Below are 21,409 nucleotides of genomic sequence, written 5' to 3' on the forward strand. Positions count from 1 at the left end.
ACAGAAGAGATTGAGGACTCAAAAGCGAAGAATGAGGTTTGTCAGAAGTCTTGGAGAAGGGTGCCGTGGGTGACTCTAGTGCTAGTGCCCCTGGTCTTGGTGAATTTGTAAAATGCCCATCCAAACAGCTTGGTGTTCCAGCTACAGCAGGCTCTGCATGGTCTGAAAGGATGGTGACTGTCTACCAGAGGAAAAGAGAAGACCTTCTTCCTTTTCTGCACACTTGCCTAGTGGCTAACAGGCAAGTGCGGTCATCCCTCAGTGTGTGTGTGTGTGTGTGTGTGTGTGTGTGTGCGCGCGCGCGCTCATGTGCAATTCCAGGAACATCTCACAGTAGCAACTGCTTTGGATGCTCAAGTGTCTGCGTAGACTTGGTGCAGAATTTGCATGTAACCTATCCACACCCTCTGGGACTCTTTAAATCATCTCTACATGATGTGTAATTCCTAATGCAATGCAAATACTATGTAAATAGTTATCACACTGTATAATTTAGAGAGTAATAATAGGATTTTTTTTTTTTTACGAGTTCAGCACAGTCACAGTTTTAAACCCACATACTGCTACACTCAGCAGCTGGTTGAGTCAGTGGGGGTGGAGCCTATGCAGGAAGCTGCTGTGCTGAGCTTCCCCTCTGCCTGGGCTGGACAGGCATTTGGTATTAAGTAGAGGAGGAACACAGTCACTTTGCATAGTTCTCTTGAACTTGAGTTGGGGCCCTGGTGGTTTTCCACCATGAATTCTTGACCTGGAACCATTTACAGGACCCAAATTTATTGACAAGAAAAAAATCACAGGGCTCTGTGAGAATTTCCTCACCCTAAGAGTTTGCTGAATGAGTTAGATACAGGATATGACACCAGCCCTCACTGGTGAGGGCTGAAACAGGAATTTCTGCCTGAAACTGAAATTTGGCTTGAATTGGTAAATACACTTCATTATTCGTATTTCAACAGTGCCTTGTCCTTTGAGCCTGTGGGTTTTATGAGCTTCCCTGTGCTTGTTAGGGGTGAGAACCTCACACAGAAGTGCACACCTGCTCACGTTGTCTAGAGGTACAGTTGTCTCTACATGGTGACATTTTGACTAAGGACAGAATGCATATGTATCAGTGAACCTGTGATGTAACATCAGGGCCGAGAATTTCCTGTTAGAGTGACACTGGAGTGTAAGGTCACAGTGCCCTGAAAAATACCCATGTACTTGTAAAGTTGCTGTTAACAGACTATGTGCTAACAGCAGTATCAAGGTCATTTATTAATAAACTACATTATTGGTTAAAGTAGTTACTACGTCTTTTTATTTTATTTTATTTATGTGCATGTATACACAAGTGCAGGAGCCCATAGAAGTCAGAAAAAGACACTGGATCCCCTGGAACAGGAGTTTCAGGTGGTTATGAATCGTCATGTGGATGCTGGGAGCCAAACCGAGGTCCTCTAAAATAATAGCAAGCACTCTTAACCACTGAGCCACCTCTCCAGCCCCTCCTATACTGTGCTTTCAGTCATCATTTTAGAGTGTACTCATGGTGTGTACCTTATTTCCTGAGTCTCTCCATCACCTTAAGAGGCTACATGCAGGCCTACACCATATGTATTTGTCCAGGAATATTCCAGAGACCAGTTCACCTAGTAACACATCTTAGAATGCATCTGGCATGGAGTAAACACATGGGTGTTTCAAAGTGCACTGATTGTGGTCATCCTTCTTCCACTGTCTAAGGATTAGTGGGCATTGTAATTGGATTGCTAATGTCTCCCCAAAGTACAAGTGGTAAGACTTGGGTGTGGGGATGATAGAAACTCTAGGAGGTGAGGCCAAGTTAAGAGTGACTAGGTCATTGTGGGTGTGCCCTTGAAGAATGCATTAGGATTCCCCTTTCTATTATCTGTCCTCGGTGATTCCTCCCCCCAGGATGTGAGCTGCATTGCTCTGACATGGGATCCCATGACATTTGCCTTTACCACGGGCCCCACTTGAATGAAGCCAAACACCTAAGGACCAAATCCCTGACTTAAGTAAGCCGTCTGTCCTCTGGGTTGCTCATTTCATGTATTTTGTCATCAATGGAAGGCTGACTGACACAATGGTTGGCTGTGATGGCATAGGAATAGCATTACCTTCTGTCCTCTTACTCCTCAAGCTTTTCTGGAGGATGGGTTCATGGTTCCCTTACTGATTATCAGAAAGGTTTTCCATTGTTTCAAGTATCCAGGAGGTGCTTACTGAGAGGGCCACAGACAGACAGAAGTATAAACAGAGTCAGTGAATCATCCTTTCTTATTCCCTACCTCAGTTTCTTATCCTGCTTTTGAGTGAAATAGATCTGATATCTTCAGAAGAAAGAGACGTAGTAATAGGGTGTTGGGATTGGAGAGATGGCTGAGTGGTTAAGAACATTGACTGCTCTTCCAGAGGTTCTAAGTTCAAGAATCACATGCTGGCTCACAACCATCTGAAATGGGATGTGATGCCCTCTTCTAGTGTGTCTGAAGATAGCTAAAATATACTCACATAAATAAATAAATAAATAAATAAATAAATAAATAAATAAATATTTTAAAAATATAATTGGGTGTTTACATTTAAATGGCATGTAGACTAAGGTTACAGAAGAAACATTAAAATCTTGAAAGATGGGAAAAGGCTAACATTTTTGCCTCCTAGATGACTGTGAATCAAGCTTAAAAACCATTCACTACATTTTATGTGCTTATACAATAATAAAAGGTAACCCTGGGAGTAGGGAACAGTGTCTCTATTGTATTTGTAGACACTGTGCTAGGCACTACAAATCTCAGGTCCTTTAATTCTCCTGACAGTCCTAATGAATGTATATTATTCGCTGTGCTCATGAGAAATTTGAGGCTCAGAGGAGACAGGGCAGCTCACAGGGAGGTCAGCAGGGATCAGGGCCCACTGTGTGAGCAGGAATGTGCTCAACAGCCTGCTGACATATGCTGTGAATGCCCTGGGCTTTCCTCCTAATATTCCTGAGATGTGTGCTTCCAGGATGAGCAGGGCTTTCTAGCAGTTTCTGTGAAATATTTGATAATCGAATCTTTTTATTTTCAGTGTAGGATATTTCTTTAAAGTATTGTTGTTCTAAAGAGTAAAAAGACAAAAGACAAACGAGTTTTAAAAAGTGTCTTTTTCAAAGAAGACTTGAAACAAAGTTTCTTGTGCGTCTCGTACTGTTTCAGATTTTTATATTCAGGAAAACCCAATTAATTCGGCAGACTATATATTTTGCAAATAATCTAGCTTGTTCACTAAAGACAGTGTTATGGCTGACTTCACAGTTCTCTTGAGTCTTCTGAGGTACCTTCCTGTCTTCAGTCTCTATCCTATGTCTTCTGGGCTCAGCTATTGGATATAGATAAGTGACACCTCAGGGTGTGATGCACTCAGGCTTACTGTTCCTTCTTGTGTAACTTAGAGCAACCATCGCTATGACTTTTCCTCTCCTTACTCCCATGCCTAGCTCATGGGATTCTCATATTTGTGTGTCATCCCTTCACTGCTCTCCCAAGATGTCCTGTTTTGTCCAATGATGGTTAATTTGTCTTGCTGTTTCCTTGATTTCGGTTGTTATAGGTCTCTAAGGAGTACCTGCATTACCAATGATTCTTGTCCATGAACAAAGATACAAAGTCCAGCTCTAACACCTAGTTCATGACAGCATCAGAAACCTGGTTTTGTTGCTTTTTCTTTTGAGAACTGAGCATAATTGTGCCTTCTCTCTTGTAACCCTTAGAACCCATGTCTGCGCCCTGCCAATGGTGACATCTCTTTGAAGTGAATATATTTTTATTGAGTGCTCATTGTGTGTTTTTATGAGTCAAGTCAACTCTTTTATAAAAGAGTTCTTTAGTGTGTGTGTGTGTGTGCGTGTGTGTGTGTGGTCTGTAGGGTGTGTAAATGTGCTTTTGTACATGCCTTGATACTTGTGGAAGTCAACGTACAAGTCACTGGGAGTTGGAAGTTCTCTTTTGTCTGGGTTTTCGAGGCAGGGTCTCTATTGTTTCTATTACTGCAGGGCGTATTATACACACTTTTGCCAATTCTTTGCTTAGAGGTTTTTGGTTTTCTTTTTTAAATAATGGGTTCTGAGAACTGAACTAAGATAATCAGGCCTGCCCAGCATACCCTTTTGTACCTCCTGAGCAATCTCCCTGGCTACAAGGTTTTTTTTCCTCCTCAAAGCAGAGTTTTTCTGCATAACCATGGCTGTCCTGGAACCTGCTCTGTAGACTAGGCTGGCCTCAAATGTTCAAATATTGCCTGCCTCTGCCTCCTGAGTGCAGAGATTAAGGGTGTTTTCTACCACCATCCAGTGTACCTGCTCAGGTTTTTAACTTTTTAAAATTACAAAATAACACAAGGCCCAGGTTAGAAGCCTCCACTGGCAACCTTCAGTTAATGTTCTGATGAGTCTTCTTCTTTTTGATTTTTCGAGACAGGGTTTCCCTGTGTAGCCCTGGCTGTCCTGGAACTCACTCTGTAGACCAGGCTGGCCTCGAACTCAGAAATCCACCTGCCTCTGCCTCCCAAGTGCTGGGATTAAAGGCGTGCGCCACCACCGCCCGGCCTGATGAGTCTTCTTGGGAGAGATTATTGTGGTCTCCAGTGGACATAGGAAGCTTAGGAGCTGAAAGGCATTCAAGTTGCTGAATGCAGAAGAGGTGATCAGACCTGAATCAAGGATCCCTGTTGGCTGTCATATGCTACATTATCATGAAAACATCCTGGTGTCAGGAATGGAAGGCTACACCTCAGGATGATGCAGTGAGATAAATGACAAAAAAAAAAAAAAAAAAAAAAAAAAAAAAAAAAAAAAAAAAACCAACATGGGTTCAAAGGATGAAATTTGTGGAGGGAAAAGACAAAAATCGCTCATGAAATATTTATCATGCTGTGGTATTTTCTTTGTATAGAATAAATACAGTATGCAATTGTCTGCGTGATTGTTTTGGTTCACTCTGGCACTGTACAGATTTGATTAGGAATGTCCTCATTCTCCATCTCAGATTTGAATACTTGCCTTTTGGTGTATGAAGAGAAGTGACTTAAAGAAAGAAATAACAGGGGACTGGAGAGATGGCTCAGCTGTTAAGAACACTGGCTGCTCTTCCAGAGGTCCTGAGTTCAATTCCCAGTAAACTCATGGTGGCTCACAACCATCTGTAATGGGATGTGATGTCCTCTTCTGGTATGTTGAAAGACAGGTACAGTATACTCATATAAAAAAAAAATTGAAAGAGAGAGAAAGAGAGGAGGTGGGGGAGAGAGAGAGAGGAAGAGAGAGAGAGAAAGATGGAGAGAGAGAGGGAGAGAGGGAGAGAATGAATGAATGGGAACAGAGGCTCTTGCTTTTCCTGAACAAAATCACATACCTATTATGTGGAGAGAGAAAAAAGCTGTGTCTCTTGATTCTCATCAAATGTGAGATTGTCACTTCTCAATAAGTAATCATAATGAAAATACATACAGTATTCTTCATTTAGCTCTTTAACACCCTAGCGTGCTTGCAGGCATTTTACAGGGACCTCATGAAATCATACAGTTGAACATAATTATCTATACTTAAAAGAAAATATATGAGATGTATGCTGTAAAACCAAACGATTAGTAGGCTGCTCCAAGTCCAGTGCTCTTGGAATTAATTATTAGGGAAATACAAGAAGACAGCAGTGGGGGAGGGACAAGAGGGATCAACATGTCTCCCAACCCTCCCCTTTTTACAATATTATGAATGTACTTCCAGGTCTGCCCACCAGACTTGCTACAGCAGTGACACTAGGGACACAAATATAATAAAATCATAAACCAAAACCCAGCATACCATGATGTCCAAGAGCTCAGACTTTACCTTGAGAAAGTCCAGTTATCGGGATGAGATGCGAATCATATGTTTAAGACATTGGGGGATTGGTTTTCATATCTGGCGGTGTTAAGTTGTTCACACTTCCTCTTCTCATCGTAGTCAAAGGCTCCCCACACTATGTACTTAACACAGAAGGCCTCGGGGCTACCCTGATGTCTTCCTGTCCTCTGTCCATTACTACTCTGTGTAAGCCCGCTTATCCTATATTTCCATGGAGGGAGCCAGTCCCTGTTTCTGCTCTACTGTTCCTGCCCCAGATTAACCCTTGTTGGCCTTTGATCTGGAAGACATCCATTCAGATATATGTACTTGTGCAACTTGCTTTCCTTTTGTTTCCTATTGATGTCTTCTGCCCAGTTCAGACAGTGTACAAAGAGGTCCCTGTGGTCCGGCCACTTTGCTTCCAACCCTTTGGTGGTTTCTATCTCTATGGAATGAGGCCTCCCTTTGCATATAGTCAGGCCTACTTCTCCATTTTCAGCTACTTTCAGGTTTCTGCATGTGTCGAAAAGAATTGGACTCTTTGTTGTGCTGGACTGCTTATCTTTCAAACGGGCCTGGGTCAAGCATCCTTTCTCAATGCTGTCCCACATCGAGTTAAGTACAGTGTTTCTGCAAGATAACATGTTCTCCTTTGGAACATCATGCCCTACAATGGGCACTGGCGTCACTCTGCCTAAGGAAGAGACTGCACACTTAATCTTTGTGAATAAATGAATAAAGGGGGAGCCTTACTTTTTTCTATTTTCTCCCCAAAGCATATCTTGTCTATTCATTCTTTTCATCACTTTATCCCATCTCCGCTAACAGTGTCAGGACAGAGTACACCATCTAAGGTAGAGGAGATTCTCACAAGACACACTCCCAGACCCTCTTTGTTCTGCCTGCTCATGGCCAGTCTCCTTGGGCTTTTGGGAATCTGAGCAAAGCAAATGCTGGAGAACAAGTCATCAGTATTGACAGTGGTGCAAATTAAAACAAGGTTCCACCTGAGGACACCCTTGGAAAACTTCACCACTTCACTAGTTTGTGCACTCCTTCCCCGAATGCACAATCTGAATGAAAGAGGAGGGGACATTCAACAAAACCAACTTGAGAGGCACTATGGAAAACAGTCAGCCTGCAATCTTCACAAGTGTCGAGGTCATAAAAATGAAAGGAAGATGAAAGGAGGTGTTTCAGTGTGAATGAAGCTTGGAGCTAGGGACTGAACAGGGAAAAGCACTAGATGAATCTAAGCTGCTGCATCCTCTTGTTTATCAGGGACAGTTGCAGGCGTTGGGTGGAATGTGCATGGGGACCAAGGAGGGAACGGGACGTGCAGCAATGTCTCTTTTCTGATTTTGATGGTCATGTTGTGCTTATAATGGTATGAGCATTAATGTGCTTGTGGCTGATGAGGCATCTGGTTAGCAGATTACCCTAACTTACATGAGCCAGGATGAATGGTGGCTCTTTGTACTGTAGTTGTGCTTTTCTGTTTTTCTTTTAAACTTGAGATCTCAAACAATTTTAAAGAAAGAAATCAATCAGTCGCTGGGGACTGTTGGCATGGTGGGCTGTCCTGCACTCGTGCTCATGGAATGCGTGCAGCTGGAGCTTCTTCGCTAGACATTGGGATGAATGACAGGTGAATGTGCTGTGGCCAAGAGGAAACCCTCAGTAACCTCCAGCAGTGGGCTCAGAGAGCATGGCTGCTCCAGAACAAGGCCACCCCCAGGTCAGGTGCGATCAACATGCTTCCTGGAACTGAGGGACCAGAAACAGACTGATGGTTCCTTGTGCCAACTGTCCAATTTCCAACCCCTAGGCAACCTTAAAGCGAGGCAGAGTAGAAACCTGGGGAGTGCTGGGTAGACAGGAACTGGGCGGTGGTAATCAGGGACCCACAGACATCCAGCCTTTGGAGGCCTCCATCTGATAGGCCTCATGCTTGGCTATGGGATGTGGAGTTAGAGGAATGAAGGAGGAGATGCTGGGTTCCACCCTACCTGGGGTAGCACTGTGGCGACCCAACAGGCTCCTGTTTTGTCTTCTGTAACTCATGGCCACCTCTCTTTTTTGTTTGTTTGTTTGACTAATGTGCTCTCTTTAGGTGTGGTCAGTCTTAGGCAGCAGAACCTGTTAACAGTTTCTGTTTGATTGTAGAGCCCCGTCTGTCAAATGTTTTGCTGGATAGTTTTTACGTCAACTTGAAACAAGCTAGACTTACCTGGGAGGAGGGAGCCTCAATTAAGAAAATGTCTCCACATAAGATCTGGCTGCAGGCAAATTTGTAGGGCATTCTTTTTTTCTTTTTCTTTTTCTTTTTTAAGTAGAAACTTTCTTTATTTACATGTCATAGGCCATTTTCTTAATTAATAATTGATGTGGAAAGAGGACCCAGCCCATTGTAGGTGGTGGCATCTCCGATCCTGTGTTTTATTAGAAAGCCACTGCCTGAAGAAGCTATGAAGAACAAGCCAGTAAACAGCACTCCTCCATGGCCTCTGCATGAGCTCCTGCCTCTAGGATTCTGCCCTGCTTGAGCTCCTGTCCTGACTTCTTTTGATGGACAACTGTGATGTGGAAGTATAAGCCGAATAAAGCTAAGTTGCTTTGGTCATAACGTTCCATCCCTGCAGTAGAAACCCTAAGTAAGACAAGTGTCTCTGCAAGTTCGCAGCTGTGCCCCAGCTCTTTCTGAGTTGGCTCCAATGTTAACTTAGAGGCAGCTTATTTCCTGTTCTATAGTTACTCCACGTCATACTGGGCTATCTTAAAAACATGGGTAGGAACTTCAGTTGGAGAGAAGCTAGGCTTTGGAGCTGCAACTAACCTGTTTCTTCTTGTATTGAAATATTTTACTTCCCCTAAGAGTCTTTAATTTTCTTGAGTTGAACCTAAACTTGAGAGATTTAATCAGAATAGATAGTTTTATCAGGAACACTGTGTTGTCCTGACAACACTAGGTTGTCAGTGGCTCAGTGCCCAGTTTGTACTGCCCGATGTCTGTGGCTAAAGATTACTTTCAGTGTTATCTCAGTTGAAACTCCTGCCCTCCTGCACCTCACTGGACTCCTCCTCTGGGATTCCTTTGTTCCTTGAACAGATGGCCATGTCTCCTGTGTTAGGCCCCCTGGGTACTACTGAGCCCTGGAGCCTGTGGTCCCTAATGGCTTTGAGACAAAATCCATTTGTTCCCTGAGAAGTGTTCTGTAGGTGCTTGAGATTTGGAGCCTGATTTTGGAAAGCATGACCTGGATGGAAGTCAGTCTGCATCCGAAGGCATGCTGCTGTTCAGTGGTTAGAGACCAGACAGAAGCATCTGGGTTCTTCTGTGAATGACAAAGGCCACGTGTGTGCTAGCTGGTATCATAATAATCTTATCAATTTTGCCGTGACTTTCAGATGGTGAACCCACACTTCATGTATATATATACACAGAGACACGGTGGGCAGGTGAGGGAGGAAGAGACCTACATACACTTGGACATGGGGTGGGGTGGGGCCTTGGAGGGGAGACTGGGGCTGAGAGACTGCCTTTCATTTGTGAAAGGTCCTGCGCTGACTATAATTTAATATTCATTTTCTCTTTTGTTATACCAAATGCTTTTACAAGTAGCTGCTCCTGTGCCTGGCTTGGCCTTTCTGTGTCGTTTACTTTGAACCCCAATTTCTAAACTTGAAGCAGAAGTCCCCTTTTTTTTTCTCCACAGTTTGCCCGTAGAGGGAGACAACATCTCCATGGGGGTCACCAGCTCAGCTTGGTACTAGGGTGTGACCACCTGGGCTCTGAGGGCTCATGCTGGCAACCAGTCCGCTCTCTTTGTGTAAAGCATCCTTCCCTGTGAGGGGCTCCTGACCCTCAGCACTCAGAGACAGAGCAGTGGCCTGGAGAGTGGGATAGGAAACAGACACACGGCTCAAACCTTAAAGATTCGCTTAACATTTGCAAAGGAAAGAAGAGAGCGAGCTCTGTGTGGACCGAGGAGCAAGTCAGACCTCTGCTTGACTTAGGGGCTGTGGTGAGTCTGGTGAGTCTCATGACAGGGGCCGGTGAAAAGGGTCAGAAATCGAATCACCTAACACAAGCCATTCGGGGCAGTTAGGGCCTGAGGTCAGAGACTGTGGGTTTCACTTTCCTTTGTATGTGGGCTTCTGTGCATTTGAGAGTCAGGGCTATGTGCTCCTTGGGGTACCTCCCTCAGTCCTCAGCTCTTCCTTTACCCATCCCCCGGTGGGCTGGGCTAGAGAGTTCTGTTTTCTGCTGCCAGGTGAAGGTGTGTGGATTTGATAAGCAGCCTATTACTTCGTGCAAGTGGTAGCTGACAGCGCTGTAAGGACATGCTCCTTGAAAGGGGCATGTGTTCATGATAGTTGAGGAATCAACTTCTGGCTCCCAGTGACAGCTGTGGAGTGCTGATGTGTGTAGGACCACCAGTTCTGAATCCCAATCACCTTTAAGCATCTTCAGAGTCTCTATTTTCATGCTGATGATGCGCTGGTGATGCTGGCTGCCGCGATAGGCTCTGTACAGCTAGCCCATCACTGATATCTCCAACCAATGGTTTGCAGAGTGAAAGCTCAGATGTGTCCTTAATGTGCAGCTCTGTAGGAGTTGGAAATGCTGGAGGATTTCTTATCAGTTTTAGGAGTTAAGTGTGGGAGGTGGGATGGGAAGGCTTTGAAAATTTGGAAGTTGGGGGACACCCAGAAGATGGTTTATAATGATGATTTTTTTTTTCCCTAGAGAGAGTTTCTATATGACAGAGGTTGCATGTGCCTGAGCGTTAATGTTTGATTTCAAAATGCCTGTGCTTGGTGCTCTGTGCAGTCTTAATAGGAGGTGATGGAAACAAGTGGTTGGGCCACAGTCTGAACAGCCGGCTTCTTGTGATTGAGTGCTAGCTAGTTTGCCAATTATAAAACCTGGGCTATAGGGTCTGGAAACTAGTACATTCGTGTCCCAGAGCCCATGCTGTCGTGTGTCCCTTTTTAATGCTCCACAAGGTGGCAAATGGGAAGTTTGTCTTCCGGCTTGACAGTTCTTCATTTGGAGACTCTCAAGTACCCGAGCTGTCTTAGCAGTGTAATATAGTGTTTCCAGTAACATCCACCTTGGTAGGGGTAGAGGAAGACTACACATGCCCATCAGCACAGTGGAGATGAGAATCCAACCTCTTAAAGCAGATCCCTTTAAAACATCACGGAGACTGCTTGGTGATTGAAAATCTTCTTTTGAATCTTGAAAGTCTTTGTCTCCTTGTGTGAAGGAACGGTTTAGCGTGGCTGTGTTGTTTAATGTGGGCTGTTTTGATTCTGGAGTCTTTGAAACTTGGTATGAAGGCTAAAATTCTGCTGTGTGGAGAAGTTTAAAAAGAAGGGAATTGCTGGGCTTGGGTTGTGCTAAATTAAAGTGACAAGGCACACAGATAACAAGGCACAGTGTGGCCGCAGATTAGCCCTCTCTAATTTGCTACTGTGGCAAGTAGTGCTTTGGGCTTGCATGGTAATTTCTTTCCTTGGATTAAAGTTTTTAAAAGAAAACATACTTTTATGAAAAGAGAGAACCTGAAAAAAATGCATTGTGGTGTGTGGTCTGGTGGTTCCCTGTGCTCAGGGGTTGTTAGAGGAAGTCCTGCCTCAAACACATGTAAATGACATGCTGTTATTTTGGGAGCCTCATGTCTCAAACAGGCCCCAGAATACTTCATGTGCTGCGTTAAGTACTTCTCTGAGGTACTGTGTGGACAGTTGGCAGCAGTGTGTGTGGGTCTTTCCTGGGTATGATACGCCACATTGCAGACCTAGTGTGAACATTCCTGATCGATGAGGGGGTGAACAAGATCAGAGTCACTTTCACCAAGTTGGTTTAGTTCCAGATGTCAGTCTGATATGTGGGAAGGCCAGAATGGCATTTGGTTCCTTAACCACAACATGCCCTGCTCCAAATTATACTACTGCATTCCTCTCTCCTGTCTTAACTTCTCAGTTGGCTGAAGAGGCCTTCTTTGTGATGTGGTGAACATGAATTGTAGTATCACAAAACGTCACCTTCCTAAGCAGGATATCAAAACTCATGATTCCAGGTTGGTCTGATTCATTGGTGAAAAGATTAGCAGGCTGCAGGCCCTGAGGGTCCATCCCCAGCACAAAACAAAACAGCAGCCCACCACCATCACCACCAAAAACCAGCCCAAGTAGACAGCAACAGAATGTAGGGACTGTTTACTACAACACTGTGAAATTGCTCCTTTTTGGCCACAGTGAGTTAGCTTTTGAGTATACATGACTATTTATTGAGCGTCCATGCCAGCCTTTTATTCCCAAGCCATCATGGCTGGCACTTCCATTCATAATAACCTTTGTTACATCTGTCCTCATTGTCATATTTGTCTTCCTCTTCCTCCTCCTGTTCCTTCTCCTTCTCTTCACCTTCCTCCTCCTCTTTCTCTTCCTCTTCCTCGTCCTCCTGTTCCTTCTCCTCTTCCTATTCCTTTCTCTCCCTGCCCCCTCCTCTTCTCCCCATCCCGGTTCTCCTTCTTTGGAAGTATATCCCTAAGTACATGCTGGGAAAACATTACTCAATTCAGGCTCTTCTTGCTTCTTCTGGTTTGAGTTGTGTCCCACACGAGGAAAATAAGCATGTGCCTGTCATCTCAGAATGTGACTGTTAGTTAATAGGGTCATTGCAGTTGGAATTATTTAAGATGGTGGTTGTACTGGAGTTCAGTGGGCTTCAGATCCACTGTAATAAGTGTAAGGGGGGCTATAGTAAGAAGCATGTATGGGTTGAGCTGAAGACCACACTGCAGAAAGGACCTAGCAGAGGGCTGGCAGGTTCATTCTGGCTCCTTCAGGGGAGTTGAGCCCTACTGACACCTCCATCTCGCACTCCAGGCCACAGAGCATAAAGCAGTGAGTGGCTGCTGTTTAAGCTGCAGGCGTGTGGTGCATTGTTAGGTCTGTCTTTGAAAACGCATGCATTTTTCCTCTTGGCTTGAGTTAACATTGGGCCAAGACCACATCCCTGTTCTAGATGTTTCCTAACTAGACTCTTACCACAGATGCCTCACCTCATCCTGGGCCAGCCAGTTCTTGTAACCGCTGGAAGAATAAACAAGGAGCAGGTGAATGTGTGTGCGTGTGGAGCCCAGAAGACATGGGCTGTACCAGTCTTCCTCGGCTGCTCTCTGCCTTATTGAGATGGGGGCTGTCACTGAACTGGACATTTGCCATTTAGTTAGGCTGCTTGGGCAGTGAACTCTCAAGATCTGGCCGCCTCCATTTCATGATGCTTAAGTTGTAGAAATGTACAGCTGTGTTCAGCTGTTGACCGGGGTTCTGAGGGTTTGAACTTATGTCCTCATGGTTGCAGAACAAGTTCTCTTACCCATCCTCTAGCTTCTGAATACTTTCTTTAAAATATTTCCATTTGCTGCTAAAGAAACAGGGATGAAGCTGTGTGTGTGGTGGCAAGGGACTATGGTGGTGATGAGGAGACCAACTAGAGTTCGCTGATAGCCTAAGAAGCGCCAGTGAAGGCAAAGAGCACACACAGAGGTCAGTGGGCTGCACGCAGGGCTCTGAGCATTCTGCTGAGGAGGATGGAATACCTGTAAACGTGCTGAAGACTCCGAATAGGCAATGACGTGATCTGACTTATATTTCCATGGTCCATTCGGGAGTATCAACTACTTTGGGTGTAACTTAAGTCAGATATCCTCAGGTGGAGATAGATTTTCAGGTGTTCAAGGGGGCAGCTGTAAGACATCTCCCCCACACTCATCCCAGGTAAAATAGTAAATCAAAATATTCTTTGAAATGTGTCCAAGGCAGTGTTTAAGTGAACTTAAAAATAATATATGAATGCAGAGTTGGTGGCACATGCCTTTAATCCCACTACTCAGGAGGCAGAATCAGGGTGATCTCTTGAGTTCTAGTCCAGCCTGGTCTACAGAGTGAGTTCCATGACAGCTAGGGATACGCAGAGAAATCTTGTCTCAAAAAAAAAAAAACTAAACCAAACCAAACCATATCAGAATCAAGCTCCCTCACCAAATATATAAACTAAATGCTTTCTGCTGTCTGTTTTCATATGCAATATTTGCAATGCCATGTGAATATGGTTACAAGTTCAGATAAGTTAGTGTGTATTTTTATTTCTGGGTTTTTGTGTACAGCTTCTGAAGTTTCTTAGAGATGAGCGTGGAAGAGGCTGTTCATCAGACTCAAATTCCCGAGACTCAGGTTTGAATAGATGTAGAACTTCATGTTTGCCTAGCAATAAAATAAAACCCCCTCCCTTTGTCCCTTTTCTAAATATGTTGACCATTGTTGTCTACAGTTTTGGGGTCTTTTTGACTTGGACTCTTTATCTGAAGCTCTTACCGCATTAAATTTACTTGATTCCATGTAATCAAAACATGTATAACAACATCTTAAATCTTTTTGTAAGGTCTCAGATTGCGTTTCAAGTGGACGATATGAAGTATTTCTATGAAGTGTTGAGTAGCACTGCGCGCACAGTTTCCTTCATGCCACAAGGAAAACAGAGAAGTAAAGCAGCTTGATAGGCGGTGTGCCACCACTCCTGTGACGTTTCTACTCTAACTGGTGACCTGTAACTGCAAACTGGTGATGGACTAAGCCAACTGGAGGGCTGCCCTACAAATTAACTTTAGTAGGTTTTGTCCAATAGGCTTCGTGTATGCCCAGATTATGAAAAAGTATTGGTGGGGGAGGGTGAATATCAGCATGGTGGTACACTTGTAATCTGAGCACTCAGGAAGCTAATTCAGAAGGATCATAAGTTGAAGGCCATCCTGGGCAACATAGAGAAAGTCTGTCTCAAGAAACAAAAAATAAAAGCAACAATCACAAGATGAGATGAATTGACTCAGTAGAAGAATCAAAGAGGCATATTAACTATTCAGTGCCATAAGCGACCTTGGATTATTTACTCTGGACCAGGGAACCAAATTATCTTTGTTACTTTGTAAACATGTTCTTGATAGCCCAGGGTGGTCCTGAGTTGAAGATTGTTCTGCTTCACATCCATGAGATTGCAGAGATTTCAGGTGTGTACCTCCATGTTGGGCAACATTCAGCTAACAAACTTAGTTTTTCTTATGACAAATGACATTATCATAAGAATTAGTGAACCCTAGAGGGAGCCTGTAATAACGTGCATCACACTTAATTTCCCAAGTGTGACGATGATGCTGTGGTCCAGCTGGCAATGGTGCTGTAGTCCAATGGTGGGAATGGTGCTGTGGTCTGACGATGGACCTGTGGTTGTAAGAGGACAGGCATTTAAGACATGCAGGTGCTAGGATAGCAAAGTGTACTGCAGCTGTGACTTGTGAACTTGTGTATGTACTGCTGCAGGGAGGGAAAGCTATCCTGTTTCCTATTACACTCTCAGGTTCTCTGTAGGTACCTGGCAATTAACAAGAGTAAAACAAATAGGAGTATTAATGTTAGCAATGTGTGTGCCTGTAGGAGACGCTCAGTGGTAAATTGTGAAGAAGTAATCAGATCTTTCACTCACAGAGTGACTTAGCACGAGACAGTAGTAAATGGAGGTGGGACAAAACAAAGGGAAGACTTGAGGTTTCCAAATGTAGAGGCTGTGGAAAGCGAAGTGTATGTGGGGGTAGGGCAAGAAGAGACAAGTATAGTCTAGAAATAATAGCTGGCACAAGTCCGTCTTTAACCCACCTCATCTCAGGTCATAAGGGGTGATCTTCTTCCTGATAGAGGACTACAGGAGACTTTAATAGGAATTTAACCTTCAGGCATGTAGTGGGAGAGAGGAAAGCCTGTCCTGTGTCTACTTTTGAGGAAAAAAATTCTTTCACCTCAAAGTAATCTTTACGCCTGCCATGCGTATTTGAGGAAGAGGTAATGCTGCGACTACGGGAAATGCAGGGAGAGTATTGTGCAAGTTAGTTTCATCCACTTGACATCAGCTGGAGAGTCATCTGGGATGAGAGACTCTCAGTTGAGAACATGCCTCTGTTAGGTTTCCTGTACTCAGCGATGATTGATGTGGGAGGGCTCAAGCCATTGGGGACAGCACCACCCTGGACAGGTGGTCCTGGGTTGTATGAAAAAGCAGGCACAGGGAGCCATGGGGAGCAAGCCAGTAAGCAGCATTTCTCCATGGTCTGCTTCCTTATCACAGCAATGGAAAGCAAGCTGGGATGGGAGTCCTTCATAGTACCTTTTTCTGTAGGTCTGAAATTATTTTGACTTATCAGCTGTGAATTAAGTTTTATGAGAGGACATTTTTATTTTTAAAAAATTTCACTAATTAAGAATATGGCCTACATCCAGATCTTATGAAGGCATTTTGCAACTCACTTTTCTACCTTTTAGGTAACTTTACAATTACATAATTGCATAGTTTTTTAATTGTTTGTTTTTTCATGTTTTGTGCTTAATTTTAACTTTTATCATCCCCCCCAACCCCTTCAGGACTAGAAATTGAATCTATGCATGATAGGTAAATGTATAGCCACCCAACTATTTCAGCCCATGATTTGAGCCTTTAGAAGGGCTGTACGTGTGGGTCTTGAATGCTGTTTAATGTTCTTGTATGTGCAAGGTTAGATCGCATTTATGTAAGCTTGAGCTACAGAGTGCTTGGCCATCAATTTAAATGTACATGATATCTGCATTAGTAGAGGTTCTCAGAGCATCAAAGCTAATAGAATGAATATATGCTGCAAAAGGAGATTTAATAGGCTAGCTTACATGAGTCAGGGTAGAGGTCCAACAGCGAGGTCTGCACACAGGAGGGGCTTAGAATCCTGTAGCTGCTCAGTACGTAGAGCTGGATGCTTAACTATTCTAATCCGGGGCTGATGACTTGGTAGGTTCTGGAAGAATCACTAGGCTTCAGTTCGTATTGGTACCCAAACACACAGGACACTGATGACAGTGAAACACTTCAGATACCGTAAGATACGTCCTCACCAAAGAGAACTGAAGGCTTTATAGCTTTTTTCCTCAGAACTCTTTCTACCTGGGCATAGGTCTCTACTGGAAGATACCACACTGTCTTAGTTAGGGTTTCCATTGTGGTGAAGAAACACAGTGACCAAGGCACCGCTTATAAGGGACAGCATTCAATTGGAGCTAGCATACAGGTTCAGAGGTTCAGTCCGTTATCACCAAGGAGAAAGCATGTCAGTGTCCAGTCAGATACAGTGCTACATATGTTCTACATCTTATTCTGAAGGGAACCAGGAGAAGACTGTCTCCCTCGTGACTAAGAGGAGGGTCTCAAAGCCCACTCTCACAGTGACACACTTCCTCCAACAAGGCCACACTACCCCAAAAAGGCCACACTTCCTAATACTGCCACTCCCTGGGACAAGCATATTCAAACCACCACATCCTCATACTGGGAGAATATCCCCCTTACCTAGTTAATCTTCCATGGAAATGCCATCTCAGATCCAACCAGAGGCGCTTATAGATTAATTCTAAATCTAACCCAGTTAACAATCAAGATTAACCATCATAGTGTCTTAAATAAGTGTGAAAATAAAGCTGAGTGTTAATCTTTTTTTTTGTTAAAGCTATACCATTATTCTTTCCAGGAGCTAGGTCTGTGCTTGCCTTAGGGGGTCAGTACTGGGTAGCTGTAATAATTTAGTTGCGCATACCTCTCTTGATGTGAGGACAGACTGTATTTATCATCTTTGGCTTGGCTTCCTGAGTGGTAACTTGACTATATTAATTGTCATACAGCCCAGGAAAATCAAAGTGAGACATTGTCATCATTTTGCCAGGGCAAGGGTGAAGTCAAGGACTGTTGGGCAGACTGGTCAGACGGCCTTCGTGTCCCTGCTGATAGACAAGTTAAATTACTTCCTTTCGATAGCATTCAGCAAATAATTTCACCTCCTCTGGTTCTGCGTATGTGCTGTTCAGTGGATATCTAAAGGAAATAAACCCAGCGTGTCCCCTGACTTCATGGAGATTACAGTCTATTAGAAAAGGATGATATGAAATGAATAAGCACACAAATAAAATATATTGCTCAACACTTTGATCCGTTCTAGAAAGGAAAAGAACAAGCTGGTAGCAGAATGAGCGTCTGAGGAGCTGGCGGGTGAATTGGGGACAGTTTCTCTGAGAGGATGCAGTTTACTGTAAGGGGTCAGATGAGCTTCTCAGGCCCGAGAGGCTAACCTGAAGAGGAGGTCTTACTGCCTGTAAAGTGTGATCGGCTAATCTGCCAAGGCACCTGGTCTGTGGCAGATTTGAAGGGCACTGGGAATCCAATGGAAGATTCTCTGTGTGAAGGGCTGTTTTGTGCTGTGCAGTCTCTGAGATCGAGAGTGGAGGGAAGGATAGTAAATGTGAGGCACCAGTTGGGTGCCTGCTTCAGTGGCCCTGGAGCCTGCAATGGCCCCGCTGCATGCAGTGGCCATTGAGGTGAAGAGGGATTGACAGGTTTGGAAGGGATGTGGAATGTTGGACTTGAAAATCTTGGCAGTAAGTATGAATGTTCAGGATGAAATAAAAATCCACTGGGAATGAGGGTAAGACTGCCTGGATCTCGGGATGCTATTTTCTGAAGAAGAAAAAGTAGATTGTAGAGAGGCAGCATCAAGATTTTGCCAAATTAAGTAAGTGTATCAACACAGAAAACCATCTATAACTAGTGGTTTCTTTTTTTCCATTTTGCCCTGGTAATGGGGATCTCCCCACCTCCTTTATGTGTGTGTTTTTTTTTTTCTTTGTCCTTTCCCCTGTGGATCTGTCTGAACTGGAGAACATACTTGCTAACTTTCCCATGAGCTCTCTGAGCATTCTTTTGCGTCATTCAGCAGAGAGTTACGAGCCATCTAACAGTTTTGCCTGTCTGTAAGCTTCTTCAGGTTCCAAGGTGCAAGTTTCATATTTGCTTCAGGGTGTCAGGAAAGAGGAACATGTTTGTTTTTTTTTTTTTTATCTGTTTGAGATCTTCTTCAGGGGAATTTCCTCATGAACTCAACTCTGTGAATACATCCCTGCTTCAAGTGTCTTTGGAAACCTTAAGCTGGGAACTTAAGCTTAAGAACTGTGAGGATCTCTAGCTCGTGGATGCTTAAGGGGAGCTGCAAGCCCCAGTTCACAGACTTCTTACAATTGTCGATCGTTAGTAAACAAAGAAAAACAAAATAACAAAACACTCAAACCAAAACAACCCAAAAGCCCATCACTCTGTAGTGGGTCAAGCTTGACAGAGTCCCTTCGGCCTTTCCCCTACATGGTGCTTTGGGGCAAGGAAACATTCAGTGTTTGCTTACTGGTTCGTCCGATGAAAGCTATCCCTGTTCTTTTCAGTTACTGAGACTTTAGCAGAGAACTAACTCTATTGTTTGGAGGTTGTTAGGTGGCTTTGAGCACTGTTGTGCCTCTGTGGAGAAGCAATGTTGGGAAGCAGAGAGATGGGAACACACAGCAAATAGCTGTAGCATTAGAGCTTCCATTAGTGAACATGGTCTGTTTATGTGTCCAGTGGTAGTATTGCTTTGAGTATAGTATATTGAGTTGTTAGTGAGAGTTCCAGGAACTCACTGGTAAATTCTTGGACAACACGGAGAAATGGGAGCATAAATGATTGTCTACTGACAGTAAAGCCTTAGCCACAGACCCGCTCTGTCCGGAGCTGGCATCTGCATTTATGCCCCCATCCATTCCAGTTGGGCCTTGTATACACCATGCTGGGTTAATCTTAGAGTACAGTAATGTGGAGCTTGTGGGAAGAGCAGAATGAAGGGGAGCCACTGCCGGATTAGCTGATTGGGAGCTAGTGCCCTTACCCTATACATGAATAAAATGGAAAGCAATTAGAAAGCAGTCATAAAGAAGTCCAGCACAGTGCAGATTTTTCCCATGATAATGACTTCAATATGATTTTGCAAATATTACATAATGCATGATGTGTTATTTGCACACTGATTTGCATGCTCAGACGTTCTGGTGTCTTGTAGCTGAGCTGAGAGTGACTCTAAAGACCTCTGGCAGAGGAGGGGACTGGCTTGATTTGATTGACATTTTGAGCTTCCATCTGGAGGTGTGTTGGCCAACAAGTACAGTTGTTTGCACAGCAAGCATTAAAGGGTTTTTGATAATGTGTTGAGGCTCTTAGAAGAAAAGCCCTGCTTAAATCAAAGCAGATCCATAAACTAATAAACCCTGTACTTCTTTTAATGAGTCAGGGAGCAAAATATTCTGCCTAGGGATTTACTACATGAATGAGTGTGCGTATTTTTTTTTTAAAACTCTGTCACTTTGCCCATTGGATTGCTGAAATGGTTTGCTCATGGCCTCTGATAAATAAGTGCCTTTCAGACCTATCTCTGCCAGCACCATCTCAATAGTTCACCTGGACAGGACCCCTGTTGCATTGTTAAGTTACAGGCAAATGCGGTCTGTCAGGAGGAGCCACTTGTCGGATGTTTCTCTACAGGTTTTGCAGCTCGAAAGCCACTGCTTCTCCATTGCCGGCCTTTACAAGCCTCAGGATATATGGCTGCTTTCTGTGCCGTTTGCCATCATTAAGAGCCTGTCTGAGTGGAAATGATACCTTATAATAATTACCCCTCCTATCCGATGCCAGGTTGGAAACAAAGATAATTATGAGCAAGGATGCTCAAGAAAAGCATCAACTGCAGGATTCCCTAATGAATGAGGGGTCCATCTGGAAGCACAATGAAACAACATTGATTAAATATACAAACTAGCTGACCAGAACCAGCAAAAGGGAGAGTGACAGCTTTCTATTGAATGCTTGTGTGTTTTTATTGCTTTGAAATATACTTGCATATGTTTCTCTCAGGCCCTGAGGAGAAGTAAAATGTTGATTAGCACAAATTCAAAGTTATAATAAGGGCTGATGACTCAGCTGGGATGGCTTTCAAGATTAGATGTGTAGGTGAGGGGTAAATGCAAAAGTATATCTGTGGAACATTCTGCTTTAGATCTGCTGGGTTTCGTAATCTCAGAGAATAAAAGTGATCATTTATTGAGCTGTTATTGTGCCTCAAGGACTCGTCTGAAATTCTTGGACTCAGTAGTTATTGGAACAACCTTAGGAGGTGTCAGTGTTGCTCCCATTTTACAGATGGGAAATGCAGGGATAAAGAATTTATAGTGTTACTTGGTTAGTTGGTGATAGACTTAGGGCCTCTCGCTTCAGAGATCATCCTGTCACTCTTTGTTGTTGGTTGATATCCATATTTTTACAGTGTGTGGTTAAGAACAGATTCCTTGTAATCAGAGCCTGAGGGACAGCCTCTTGCCCTTCCCTTTTCATTTTTTTCTCCCTTTTAAAACTGAAAGTAGCATAGGCACTGTTTGTCACACACCCTTTATATAAGTGATGTTCGCCACTTGTATTTGTAGCAATTTAAACCATTGCAGGATTTGACAATTATTATTTTTTATTAGTTTTAGTAACAGTGGCTTGGAGAGAAGGCATTTCTGAACCTACAGCTTAGTCCTGTTCTGATTTCTCCCTCAGTGAGCCTT

At 43.7% G+C, this 21,409-nt stretch overlaps 1 protein-coding gene across 4 annotated transcripts in view; it reads left to right on the forward strand.

Annotated features, from left to right (window-relative positions):
- Window positions 1–21,409, forward strand: part of Elmo1 (engulfment and cell motility 1) — a 530,953-nt gene that overhangs the window by 50,717 nt on the left and 458,827 nt on the right. Inside the window, exon 1 of one of the 4 annotated variants that reach the window (XM_031359619.1) lies at window positions 9,885–9,906. The exons of the other annotated variants lie outside the window; for them this stretch is intronic. The gene's annotated coding sequence lies outside the window, so the exon portion shown is untranslated. Of the gene's footprint in view, window positions 1–9,884; window positions 9,907–21,409 lie in introns of those variants that run through there. 4 annotated transcript variants of the gene reach the window in all.

This window comes from Mastomys coucha, unplaced genomic scaffold, assembly GCF_008632895.1.
Source record: "Mastomys coucha isolate ucsf_1 unplaced genomic scaffold, UCSF_Mcou_1 pScaffold7, whole genome shotgun sequence".
NCBI classification, from domain to species: Eukaryota; Metazoa; Chordata; class Mammalia; order Rodentia; family Muridae; genus Mastomys; species Mastomys coucha.